This window comes from Tenrec ecaudatus, chromosome 1, assembly GCF_050624435.1.
Source record: "Tenrec ecaudatus isolate mTenEca1 chromosome 1, mTenEca1.hap1, whole genome shotgun sequence".
NCBI lineage: Eukaryota > Metazoa > Chordata > Mammalia > Afrosoricida > Tenrecidae > Tenrec > Tenrec ecaudatus.
Genome location: NC_134530.1, coordinates 126,189,923 through 126,203,301, shown reverse-complemented (window position 1 = coordinate 126,203,301; position 13,379 = coordinate 126,189,923). Strand labels below are relative to the sequence as shown.

General features: G+C 45.1%; 1 non-coding gene across 1 annotated transcript; it reads right to left on the bottom strand.

The window, feature by feature from the left end:
* Positions 1 to 12,882: 12,882 nt before the first annotated feature.
* Positions 12,883 to 12,967, bottom strand: TRNAR-UCU (transfer RNA arginine (anticodon UCU)). The gene is given in 2 exon segments: positions 12,883 to 12,918; positions 12,931 to 12,967. It is a non-coding gene; the product is annotated as a tRNA-Arg (tRNA).
* Between the last annotated feature and the right edge of the window lie 412 nt (positions 12,968 to 13,379).

The window sequence follows — 13,379 nt, the reverse complement described above, 5'->3', positions numbered from 1 at the left end:
AAGCTAAGGTCATCAAAGACAAGAAACAGAAGACCAGAGTAGATGTCAGAAGAGACGGAAACTTGCCCTTGAATGTGGAGTAGCTAGAGCGATTGAAAGAAATAAAGTCAAAGAGATGAACAGAAAATTGCAAAGGTCAGCTCAAGAAGATCAAGTGTTACAATGAAATGTGCAGAGTCCTGAAATTGGAAAGCTAGAAAGTAACAACATGCTCAACATATTCCAAGTTGAAAGAACTGAAGAAAAAAATTAAGCTTTGAGTTGTAATAGTGAAGGATTTCATAGGCAAAATACTGAACGATGCAGGAAAAATTGAAAGAATAGACTCACTGTACCAAAAAGAACACGATGTTCAACCAATGGGCGCCAAAGAAAGGTGATCCAACAGACTACAGGAATTATCAACTAGTATCATATCACATGCAAATAAAATGTTGCTGCAGATTCAGAAAGGAATACAGCAAGGAGCTGCCAGAAATTCAAGTTGAATTCAGAAGGAGGCGTGGCACAAGCAATACCATTTCTGTTTTCAGATGGGTCTTGGCTGAAAACAAAGAATACAAGAAAGATGTTTACTTTTTTTGTTAACTATGCAAAGTCATTAGACTGCATAGATCATAACTATAGATAACATTGTGAAGTGTCGCGCGCTCAGTCTCGCCAGCAAGAAGGACGCACCACAACAGAATTCTTCCACAGGCGTTTAATGCGGGTTCGATTTGCAGATGCGGAAAAAGACCCCGAAGTCCCAAACTACTGCTGCTTATATGCGCTCTATGGGGACGTGCTGTGCATTGATTGGTGCGTTCGCCAGAACCCTTATTAGCATACTCCAGGGTGGAGTTATGACTACGTCATCTAAGCAGTGCGCATGCTCTAAGTGGTTGTTTACCACTTAACTGGGCCACCGCCCTGACTGCCTGGCGCCATCTTGTAATGGCGGCGAGAGCTGCGGCTTCCCACAGTGAAGAATGGGAAATACCAAACGTTTCATTGTGTTCATGTAGAACAGCAGTTCTCAACCTGTGGCTCGCGACCCCTTTAGGAGTCCAAAAACCCTTTCACAGGTCCAAAAACACCTTTCCTCCAATGGTCTTAGGAACCAAGACACCGCTCCTCTATCTGTCTCCTGGCGGGTCCACCCACATGCAGATACGCCCACCTATGAGTACCCTGCGTGAAGGCTGTTAACCGTGCTACACCATGCTTCAAGACAAAATTACATTTGTCATTATAAATAAATATTTCACAATATATGATTGCATATTGTTTGTGATTAATCACTATGCTTTAATTATGTTCAATTTGTAACAATGAAAGTACATCCTGCATATCAGATATTTACATTACGATTCATAACAGTAGCAAAATTACAGTTATGAAGTAGCAACAAAAATCATTTTATGATCGAGAGTCACCACAACATGAGGATCTGTATGAAAGGGTCACAGCATGAGGAAGGGTGAGAACCTCTGATGTAGAACCTGTACACAGTCCAAGAGGCCATTGTTCCAACAGAACAAGGGAATTCTGACTGCAAGGTTTAATGTAAGCACGAGGGTGTGGGGTGCGCCTTCACGATCCATATTCCGTCCGCGTGCCAAGCAAAAGTCCCCAAAGCTAGCCTATTCGAAGGAGAACATAACATCAGAATCGGAGGCAGGCTTATCAACCCCCTGCTTGCTGAGAGCAGAGAGGACTTGAAGCACGGCTGTGAAAATCAAAGTCTGCAGCCTTCAGCATGGATTACAACTCATGTCAAGAAGACCCAAATCCTCACAAATAGACCACTGGACAGCAGGCTGAGTAGAAGAAAAGACTGAAGTTGTCAAAGATTTCAGTTTTACTTGAACCTTAATCAGTGCTTATGGGAGCCCACAAAATAAATGAATTCCCTGCCATCCGGTTGATTTTGACTCATATAATGAGGCAGCAGCTAAGAAATCAAACATATTACTTTGGGCAAATCTTTAAATAGTAAAGAGCAAAGACGGCACTTCGAGAACTAGTCTGTGCCTGATCTAGTTTTGGTCTTATCAATCATTCATAGGCATGTGACGCTAGATAAGGAAGAATCAGAGAAGAATCGATGCGTATGGATTATGGTGTTGTTGGAGGATGTTGAAAACACTATGGACAGCCAGAAAAACAAATGCATCTTGGGAGAAGTACAGCCAGAAGCTCCTTAGAAGTGAGCATGCCAAGACTGTTTCACATGTTTTGGATATGTTACCAGAAGAAACTTGTCCTTTGAAAAGGATATTGTCAGGGGAGGGAGGGAGGAGGAAGAAATGGGGGGCTGCTATCAGGGGCTCAAGTGGGAAGAGAATGCTTTCAAAATGATGATGGCAGCAAATGTGCTTGACACACTGGATGAAAGTATGGATTGTGATAAAAGATGTAAGAGCCCCTCCCAAAAGTATTTAATAATAATAAAACTCCCCCCTTTAAAAAAAAAGATGCCATGCTTGTTAGAGGATCAGAAAAAGGGGGGAAGACCCTCAATACGATAGATTGACACAGTACCTGCAACAACGGGCTCAAACCTAACAGTTTTGAGGATGGTGCAGGGCTGGCACACAAGGTACTATGAGTTGGAAACAACTTGATGATACCGAGTAACTGCCCTGGTGATGCAGTTGTTGAGCGTTGGGCTTCTGACCGCAAGGTCAGCAATTCGAAACCACCGGCCAGTCTGTGGGAGAAAGATGAAGCTTTCTACTCCTGTAAAGATCATTTCGGAATCCCACATGTAATTTTACCTTGTCCTCTAGGGTCACTATGAGTCAGCATTCACTTCATGGCAGTGAGATTAGTTTTGGTTTTAGAATAACTACAACAGTACCAAGCACAACAATAGATAACCAATTCCCCAAACATGTGACTAATTAAAATGTAAATTCAGGTCTTAATTGTTCTACAGTTTAAAACATGAAGAAATATTTACAGTTTTAAAAATAGAGAATGCTTTCAATTTAAAAAGTGCAGAAAACATTCCAACTACTTCTAGCTTCCAAGAAGCAGGGTCAATAGCATGACTTCTAATTAGATATCATCAGCAGGTTGAGTGTTTGTTATTAGCTATTAGGCATACCTGAGGGTCCACTGACTTTTATCTGAAATGAGCTAACGGCAAAAGGACACTGGGAAAGAGAATGGCGATACCACTGCTTCCCAGACTGAGGACTAGCGTCGCTTGGTGGCATTCATTCAGCAACTGAACTCCAGGATCCAATACAAGTTCCTTCACATACTTGTCACCTTATAACATTTTCTTTAAAAGGTATGACAATCGAAATTTCTCTTTAGTTTAACAGTAGTATAACATAGAAATTGCCACAAGAACAAAATATGGCCTGTGCATATTTGCAGTGTGTGGCGCTGAAGGCTCACATGTTTAAGCAGACTTGGTGCACATAGTATGCGGGAAGTTCACTGTTTCCTGAAATGGTCCAAAGGTCAAGATTCTGAACTCTGACTACTACAATCTGCTATCCTGTTAGCCCTCCCTCCTTGTTTCCTCTCAGTCAACCTGGTTTGAGGGAGAGGTGGAGGTGAAAGGTAACGGAGTAAATTGTTTCCAATTGAGCAGTGTACACAGATTGTTCTGTGACACTGGTTGCAAGTTATAATATGTTAGTACTTCCCTGTTTCTAGTTGTCCAGTTTCCAGCCACTTCCTGCCTTCTAAACTTGGCTTTAGGGCAAATGCTGCTCTTTGGATCTCATATAATTTGGGTGTTGTTGTTTTTTTATTTTGAGAAGCATGTTCCTCTTTGTTCACTTCACAGGTCTGCCTTTCATGTGGCTGACAAGTGGTCTTTGGGGGGTGCCTTAAGTGTTACATGAGAAGGGGGTGTAAGGAACATAGTCTTGGATATTTCACCAATCTGTCACAACAGGAAGGCTGATCTGTTTTAAATGAATGTGAATCTTGTTCTGCCTTTTTCTCCTACTTTATCCAGTGGCACCTCCTGTTGTGATTCCTGGTCCGTGGTCAGTGGAAGTAGCCAGGCACCATCTAGTTCTTCTGATCTCTGGTTAGTGGAAGTTGTGATTCATGGGGTCCATTAGTGTTTTGGATTGTTTTGTTTTTTGGTTTTCTTCACTCTTCTTTGCTCTGAATGGAAAAAGACCAGGAATTTTAACTCGGATGGCCACTTGTAAGCTTTTACAACTCCAATTGCCACTCACCAAAGTAGGATGTAGAGCATTATCTTTACTGTGTTAGGGTGGGTTGACTAGAGAAACAAATCCAGTGACACTCATATATGTGTAAGTAAGATATTTATATCAAGAATAATTAAATATCAAGATAACATCCCAGCCCAGATCAAATTAAGTCCCTAAGTTTGAAATTAGTCCATCCCAGCCCAGATCAAATTAAGTCCCTAAGTTTGAAATTAGTCCATCCCAGCCCAGATCAAATTAAGTCCCTAAGTTTGAAATTAGTCCATACGCCCCTCTTCAGAATCACACAGCCACATGCAATGATGCAGAATGCAGGGAGATCACAGTCCAGTGGGTGCAAAGTGGTGTCGATCCAATGGCGGTGACAACATCTCCAGGGCTCCGGCAGCAACTCTGGCCAGTCAGCAGGAAGGTGAAGGCAGAGGGAGGTTCCCAAGGCCTTCCTCATGAGAAGACCACGCCCACAAGGAGGCACCACCAGGCTGTGTCCTGACTGACAGGTTGACCACCACCCCTATGCTTATATATCTTCAAACTGAAATGAAATTATGTAACTACCACACTTATGAACTGTTTCACTGCACTTTTGATTACCTGGTGTGTGTTAGAAACACTGATGCCTGTTCCCACTGCTAGAGCTTAAATTCATGACTGCAAGTCGTTCAGCTACTCCTTGGTCTCTGAATTTTCCACCCCTATCAGGTAATATTTCTAATTAACTACAGAAAATTAGTATTCAGGTGTCAGGAAATCATCTCAAATTCAACACATCTTTCTGATATGTACAACTCATTCAAAAATCTCTGCCATCAAGATGGTCCCAACTGACTTAGTAGCTAAAAACAAAGGTACCCGACAGAGCCTTGGAATTAACCCAAGCCTTAAAATGAACCCAGATGTCAACTTGAGTGCCTCACACTCACTTTCTGACTACCCAGCTGCCAAAGTGAAGTCCAAGGAGACAGGCAAAGACAGTAGCCCTGAGCAATGGCTTTGCTACCCTGGGAAGACAAGGAGGCATGGGTGAAGGAGGAACAGATTCAAAGGATAAAGTAGACCAAAGGAAGTAATCCACCCTCAAGACCTAGCAATGTAAATAGAAAGAGCCATCTCCTTTGTCCTCCACAATTCTGCCATGGATCAAAAGACCCCTTCCTGTCTTTATCTAAAACTTGTGACTAAGGTTTTGCAGAAGTTATTGTTTGTTCTCTCAACTGATGTAAAAGCCAATTTGCAAGACTTAATAGTCTGCTAAGAACCCAAGTTCCGCCATGTTTGCCCCTGAACCGACCCTATAAAGTTCTTCTCTAAGGCTGGCCCTGTAAAAAGTGCACAAACAGGAAAGAATGGACCTTTGTCAGAAACCAGTGAGCTGTGAACGATGACGAACAAAAATGACTACCCTGCAGCTTTTATGACAGCTGTGGAGAAAAAAAAGCCTGCATTTTCCACCCCCGAGGGGCCAAGCCATTCCTCATTTCTGTACAGCACAGGGCACTTGTTCCTGAGCTCGAGCTGATGCCCGTTACAGCCTCAGCCTGGGCTCAACCCATCTGCGCCCAGGCGAGTATTTGCAGCTCACCAGGCCTTGAGACTGAACTGAGTTGCTTCTCTGAACCTGACACAAACCACTATACTCCGTATAAAAAGATCAAATCCAACTGTTCATTAAGTATTACATAAAAAGAACAAATCTTGTATGGCTTTTTAATTCAGTCGTCTGACGTTGGCCTTGATGGCATGAGTCCATTTCCCATGTATCTTTTGGCGTATATCTGAATAAAGCTTTGTCTTCCCCAATCTTGTGTTGGCTTTTCCCTGGGACACGACTCACAGGGACCCCGTAGGACAGCAGAATGGCTCCGGTGGGTTTCTAAGACTGTGACTTTTTATGGAACTAGAAAACCCTCTTTGTCCTCTAAAGGGTTTAAAATCTTATCTGGCACATAGTAGGTTCTCACAGAGAAACCACTGCATCACCCGGTGGGTTTTCTTTTATTTTTCTTCACTGCTGTTTTTTGTTTTGTTTTAGTAAAACAGCAGCCAAGAACTCAATGTACTCTGTTGGGTACATGCTGCCCAAGACCTCGTTAGAGTGTTTAAGAGCCAGATGTCATTTTGAGGACTAATGAAGACCCAAGCCAAGCCAGGGATTTTTTTCAGTCACCTTATTTTCATGAGAAAGCTGGGCTAATGCAAATTGTCAGTGCTCAGAGGTAATAAAATGGTCAGCGCGCAGAGATAATGCAGATAGTCAGTGCTCGGTGGTAATTGTCAGCGGTCAGTGTGATCACAAATGGTCAGCGGTCAGTGTTAATGCAAATGGTCAGTGCTCAGTGTTATCGCATGGGGGCCCCAAACTGGTGATCTGCCTCGGGCCCCATGGGAACTTAATCTGGCTCAGCAGACAGTCGAGGAGTAGGGACCCAATATAATTGACAGTAAGTGCTTTTATATTCTGATTGCTAGTCAGCTGTGTATGATGTTGTATAGTGTGTGCTGTGTATGCCCCAGTTCACACTGCTGCGATCTCTGAGCAGTGTGAGCTCAGCCATATGCTTATATGGCTGAACTCGCATTTGATTCGGAAGAAAAAAGGCAGACGTGCCTTCTTTTTTCCTGCAGTGGAATCTGATCACATGGGTCTTCTCACCCATGCGAGCAGATTCCTGTGTGAGTTCACAGATCACACTGCGGTTCACACAGGGTAGTGTGGACTGGACAGGTGGTGGAGGAACCGGCTCGGTAATCTTGCGAGTTCCTGCACCACACCTGTGTGAGCCTGAGGTAAAATCGGAGTTCCACCAATATGGGCGCTGGTGAGGCTGAAATGATGTGAACTGGCAAGGCTGCATTGATGGGCACTGATCAGACTGCATTGATGGGCAGTGCAGTCTATATGTCTCTGTGTGGGCAAAGTTATTGCTGGTACATTGTTTTTGTATATATATATATATGAATGTATTTTACTAATAGCAATTTGGAATCCCTAGGAAACAATGACATCAAGAAAGAAAAAATTGACTCGAAGTGTAGGATATTCAAAGAACAGTGGACTTATGATTACTTTTTCATGCAGTACAAGGAAAGAGCTGTGTGTTTGATATGCCAGACTATAGTATCTGTGTTCAAAGAATACAATTCGCGTCGACACTATCAAACTCAACATAAAGATAAATATAATTGTTTGGTCAGAGAACTGAGAAAAGGTAAAATATTAAAATTGAAAAAAATGCATGGACAACTCAGCAAAATGCTTTTGTGAAGCAGGAGCCGCTAAATATTTCATCACTGCGAGCACGTTTTCAAGTTGCCAAGCTAATAGCGTGCACTGGCAGACCATTCGTGGAGGGAGAATTTGTTTTAAAAAAAAATGCCTTCTTTCTGTTGCCAAAGAGATGTGCCCAGAGAAGGCCAATTTATTTAGTATAGTGAGTCTTTCAGGACCTACAATTACACAAAGGATTGAAAAAATGGGAGACAATGTGCATCAGCATTTGCAAAACTCTGCAAAAAAAAAAAACTTTCCTATTTTTCCTTGGCACTCAACGAAAGTAAGGATATTTGTGATTCTGCACAACTTCTAATTTTTATTCGTGGGACGAATGACTATTTTGAAGTCACAGAAGAGCTTGCTACACTGCTAAGCATCAAAGGAACAACTACAGGAGAGGATATCTATGAAAAGGTTTGCCAAACTGTGAGCTGGACTGGACTAAACTAGCCAGTGTGACAACTGATGGTGCTCCTAGCCTGGCGGGGTCTAAGAAAGGAGTAATTGCTCGCATTAACCAAGAGATGGACAAACATAATCATTCTCATCCAATAGCCATACACTGCCTATCCACCAACAGGCGCTGTGTAGTAACTCACTGAAGCGGGGCTCTGTTATGAAAATTGTGGGATCTTGTGTTAACTTCATTAGAGCTAATGCACTAAACCACAGACAATGTCAGGAATTTCTGTCTGAGCTAAATGTTGCCTATGAAGATGTTCTGTACCACACAGAAGTCCATTGGCTGAGCCGAGGGAGAGTTTTGAAACATTTCTATGACTTACTTCCACAGACTACAGCTTTTCTGCCTCCAAAAAACAAAGCAATACCAGAGCTCAATGATGCAGAATGGAAATGACACTTTGCCTTTCTGACAGATGTAACAGAGATAGCTACTCAACAGTTTCAATGTGCAACTTCAAGGACAGGGGAAGCTCATCTGTGATAAGCAATCACATGTGAAAGCATTTGAAGTAAAATCAGGGCCCCTCATCAAACAAGTGAAGGAGGAACCTTTCTGCCATCTCCCCACAACTCGAAATCTGTTAGCGGAAAAACCATTGGTTGCATTCCCAACCAAAACGTGTGGATTCGCTGGAAACGTTGCAAAAGGAGTTCCAATTTAGATTTAAAGAGCTTCATCTCCATGAACAGGACATACAGCTTTTCCATAACCCATTTTCTATTGACATTGAAGATGTGGTTACAATTTACCAAATGGAACTGGCTGAACTGCAGAATCGTGACTCTGAAGGACGCATTCAAGTCAAGCAGCCTTCCTGATCTCTATGCACCTCCCTTCTGAGACAGATCCTAGTCTCAGGAACCATGCTCTCAGAATGGCAACCATCTCTGGCGGCACTCATGTCTGTGAACAGACTTTTCCAGAAAGAAACATCTGAAATCTCCAAGCAGATCGAGACTAACTCATGCACACTTGCAGCACTTATGACTAGCAGTGACGATCTCATTAGCAAAAAGCAGGCCCATAGTTTCCATTGAAATACTGGGAAGTTTGTTGATTTAACTTTACTTGCTCTTCATTTTAAATATTGTATGTGTTCCATTTTGTTTTTACTTCAAAATAAGATATGTGCAGTGTGCATAGGAATTTGTTCATAGTTTTGTTTTGTTTTTATAAACTATAGTCCGGCCCTCCACCGGTCTGAGGGACAGTGAACTGGCCCCCTGTTTAAAAAGTTTGAGGACCCCAGGTCTGGAGGATCCCACTCAACCCCAAGGCTTCAGAAGCTGGTGAAAGCAGGTCCCGTGAGAGGACACAAGCTAAGTCCCAAGAACCACGTCAGAGAGAGAGGCAAACAAGATGCAGCGTCCTGAGGATTCTCTCCATTTGTTTCTCCGCTCTTGCTGGGAAGCAGAGCCCCCAGTTTCTACTTCTGTGATGGTCCATTTTCTGCCCAGCAGGATGGGCAATCACAGTAAATCCTGCTAACCGCACACATCTGAATCCTCAGTGTACTCCCCCCTCTTCTCTTGCCCAAGCACATCAGGAAAGGGCTGCTTGGTGGGAGTTACACAGACTAAGGCCAGAAAAACCACAGTAAATAATCCACTGCCTTGCACTTGATTTTGCTCATTAAAAAAATAATAAGCATAAATTAAAACCGCAACTAGAACCATTTTAAAAATCTGTTGGGTAACATGTAGGTTGTGAAAAAGAGGCACCGTGCTCGGGGGAAACTGAGAACTGGGAAGTGTATATGCAGAGAAATTCTCTAGGAGTCTGGGAGGCCAAGACTCTTGTGGAGGGAGGTTGGTGGGTTGGAGATGCAGCCCAGCCAAGTTCTCCTAAGTAAAAGTTGTTCCACAAAACGCACCCCCAGTAATGATGCCATTTTTAAGGTGTGGCTTGTAAGCACATGGTTGCTACTATACTCTTGAAGCTCATCTGCCATCAAAAGCAATCTAACCCTAAGCAGGGCCCACTTCCTTCTGATAAGGATCACAGATGTTCCCCTGGAGCGGAGTTCAGGGACAGCCAAGGTTAAGGTACTCATCTTGTAACATATGTACCTTCCTGTCACATGTATGCCCCTAGCTCACCCCCTTCCTATTACATGTGTTTCTAATACAACCCCTTCCTGTTATGTCTGTGTATGATGCGGCTTGCTAGCTCAAGATTATATAAGCTTGTTAAGAGAATACATCCCCTCACCATTCTGTTTTATTTCTCCCAGTTCTTGCCTTCCTGGACGAGGTGAGGCTCGAATGCCTTGTCTGATATTTAATTTACCTTCAAGTACACAACTGCCTCTTAGGATGCATTCCGTTGTGGAGCTGGTCCGCCACAAGTAATGATGGTGATATAGGGAAATTAATACTAAAAATAATAATGTAATTTATTTGTTAAAAACCAAAAATTTAACAGTCCCCTCCCTTACAGTAAAAATTCCTTTTAAGCTTAGTCATTAGGGATGTTCCAACTTGGGGAAGAGGCTAACAAGGTTAGTAAGATAAGTAGGCAGACATGAAACATTATCTCAGTTTCGATAAACCGGGGTGCGTGAAGCTTCAGGGCATGGTGGTCTTCTGGTCTCTGGAGAAATGTAGGTGTGGATAATTCCCTAGCGATCATTGCAAAACCTGCTTTCTTAGAGTATCAAAGGTATTCCATCACATTGCAAAAAACCTGCTAATTACCTAGAACCATTGTTTAAACAAACAAACCACCTCTTTCCTGCATATTAACTTGTGGGGTCAGGACTCAGCTCTGAAACAGCTGAGGTGAGAAACCGGGCTGTTTTCCCTCTGTGAGCACCTGCAGGACAAAACTGAGAATTTCCCCCATCAAGTCTGCTTTTGGCTTCAGTGGCAGGCTCTCCCAGGATACTTGCACTTGAACAAGTAAGCTGGATACGATCTCTATGAAAGCAACGTGGCAGTATCAACGAATGCACAAACCTTTGCCCCGCAATTTCACTTCCTTGTACGCTGGCTTACAGATGTACTTGAGTACAATAGCATAAGAACAATAGCAATGAAGTGTTTGTTGTTCATAGAGGATACTATTGGACATCTAAATGTGCAATTATTGGGACTGTTAAATTATGATCTGTACATACAATGGAACAGAGCAGCTCTACAGGCATTAATAAGTGTAATAAGAGAAAGTATCAATTGTTTTTTAAAGGAAATGTATCACATATAGAGTAACAGCAACAAGCACACCAAGAAACCATGCTGCTGTTCTTGGGTGCCATCAGGCAGAGAACCACTTGACACCTATTATGTATAGAACATGAATCCCAGAATAAACCATTGGCCAGTCCTAGCCCTCCTCCCAAGCCCCCTATTTGTGAGCCTGCTGTCGCAGCCTCCGGCACTCCATCTTGCTGCATCTTCTTTTTCACCACCCCTCTACTACGCCAAGCTGGACGTCCTGCAGGGACTGGTCCTGCCAATGACAGTTTCAAAGTACGAGAGACAAGAGTCTCGACATGCTTGAGAGTGTGGAGCATTCTGCCCGTGTTTCCTCAAAGACCTTTTATTCATTCTTCTGGCAGCTCATTGTGTATTCAATATTTTCCACCAAACCATAATTCAAATGCATCACTTCTTTGGACTTCGCTCATTCACTGTGCAGCTTCTGCATGCATATAAGGTGACTACAAATATCATGACTTGGAATGGGCACACCTTAATCCTCAACGGGACATCTTTGCTTTTGACACCTTAAAGGGGTCTTTTTTTGAAGCAGATTTGCCCAATGCAATAATACATTATTTCATTTTTCCCCTATTTTTCAATTGTGTTACCATCCTTTGTTGTGAATTATTTCATTTCTTGACTTTTCCTTCCACGGGTGTTGACTGTGGAGCAAAGTAAAATTAAATCCTTGGCAGTTTCCTCTATCGTTCCGTTGTCATTGGTCCAGTGGTGAGATTTTTGTTTTCTTCGTGTGGAGGTGTAATCTACATTAAGAGCTGTAGGCTTTGATCATCAGCAAATGCTTCAAGTCCTCTTTGCTTGCAGCAAGCAAGGCCCTGTAACTCGAAGGTGGTTAGTGAGCCTTTCAGCACTCCGGATCCCAGTGAAGAAAACAAATCTGAAAACATTTTCAAGAAATCACGATTACTAATAGCGTGTGTTAGGGAACTGCAAGGCCAGAGTACAGCCATTACACGGTAGTTTACTTTTCCCTGTACTTATTTTTTTTCCATTCCATATTTTGTACACTGGCGATCGGTTTGGTTTATGAGCATGCATTTTTAAGTTTTTCACTCATTCACAGTTAGTGCGGCTAAATCCTGCCTGACTTTCAGCAGCTCCGAGCACGGTGTCCCCGGCGGCGGGAGGCCGCCCGCCGGGTGAGCGGGCGAAGGGAGTCCCGGAGCGGACTGGGACGCTCGGCGTTTGGAATCCAGTGCGGGAGGGGTCCGTTCTCAGCATCTCGATCCCTCGGCCCAGTCCCAGGTCAACTGAACCTAGTCGGGGTTTTGGGCCGGCTCCCGCAGGGACTCCGGAGGGTGCTCACTTTGAGGCCCTGCAGGGCTAGACAGGCCGGGCGGGTGCGCATTCCCCCGCGCCCCGGGGGTGCTCCGGTGGTGGGGGCAGCTCTCCCGGAACACCCGGGACGGAGCTTCCCCGGGAAAGCCTGCAAAGGAAACCAGAGCTCCGCCCCGCACCCAGGAAACAAAGCCTCGCTTCGCCGTTTCCTCCGGTCGGCCGCCGCCCGAAGCCGCTCTCCCCAGAACCTGGATCCGGTTCCGAGGGGGGCAGGGGGGCGGGCCCAGGCCCTTAGCACCGGAGGAAGGCAGGGTGGGCGTCATCCGTGCAAGTGGCTAAAAGCGGAAGAGACGGCGCCAAACGCAGTGGGGAGCGCGCCAAAGTGCTAAGGGAAAGAAGAGGAGGAAGAAAATGACGGAAGGAGAAAATTGCACGGGTACAAAAAGGTACCGACTCCGCCGGGACTCGAACCCGGAACCTTTGAATGCCTTCAGCCTCTAGAAGTCCAATGCGCTATCCATTGCGCCACGGAGCCACCTGTTGGAGTTTCCGCGCATCTGCCATATTAAGCCAGAGGCGACGGCCCCGCGCCCTTGCTGCCGGGGCCAGCCCGCTGCCCTCGGAATGCCGCGGCCCAGCCCGCCACCGCCGGGAGCGGACCGCGGGGGCCGGTCCTCCCGGCGGCCCCTTTCGAGCCGGCGACCCGCCGAGGGGAAGGCAGCCGCAGGCCCGACAAGTGCCAGCTGGTGGTGTCAGTCCAGCCAGCCGCAGCCCGGTGTCCCGCCCATCGCGGTGCCACCGAACCCGACGCGCTGCCCGGGACAAGTCACGACCCCGCCTCCTCCTCGGCTCCCGCCCTTCCTGCCGCCAGCACCCCCGCCTGCCGGCTCTCTCGGCGGCCGGCCGGCCCCGCCCGCCCCGCGCCACCGGGCGGAGGCCCCCAGCCG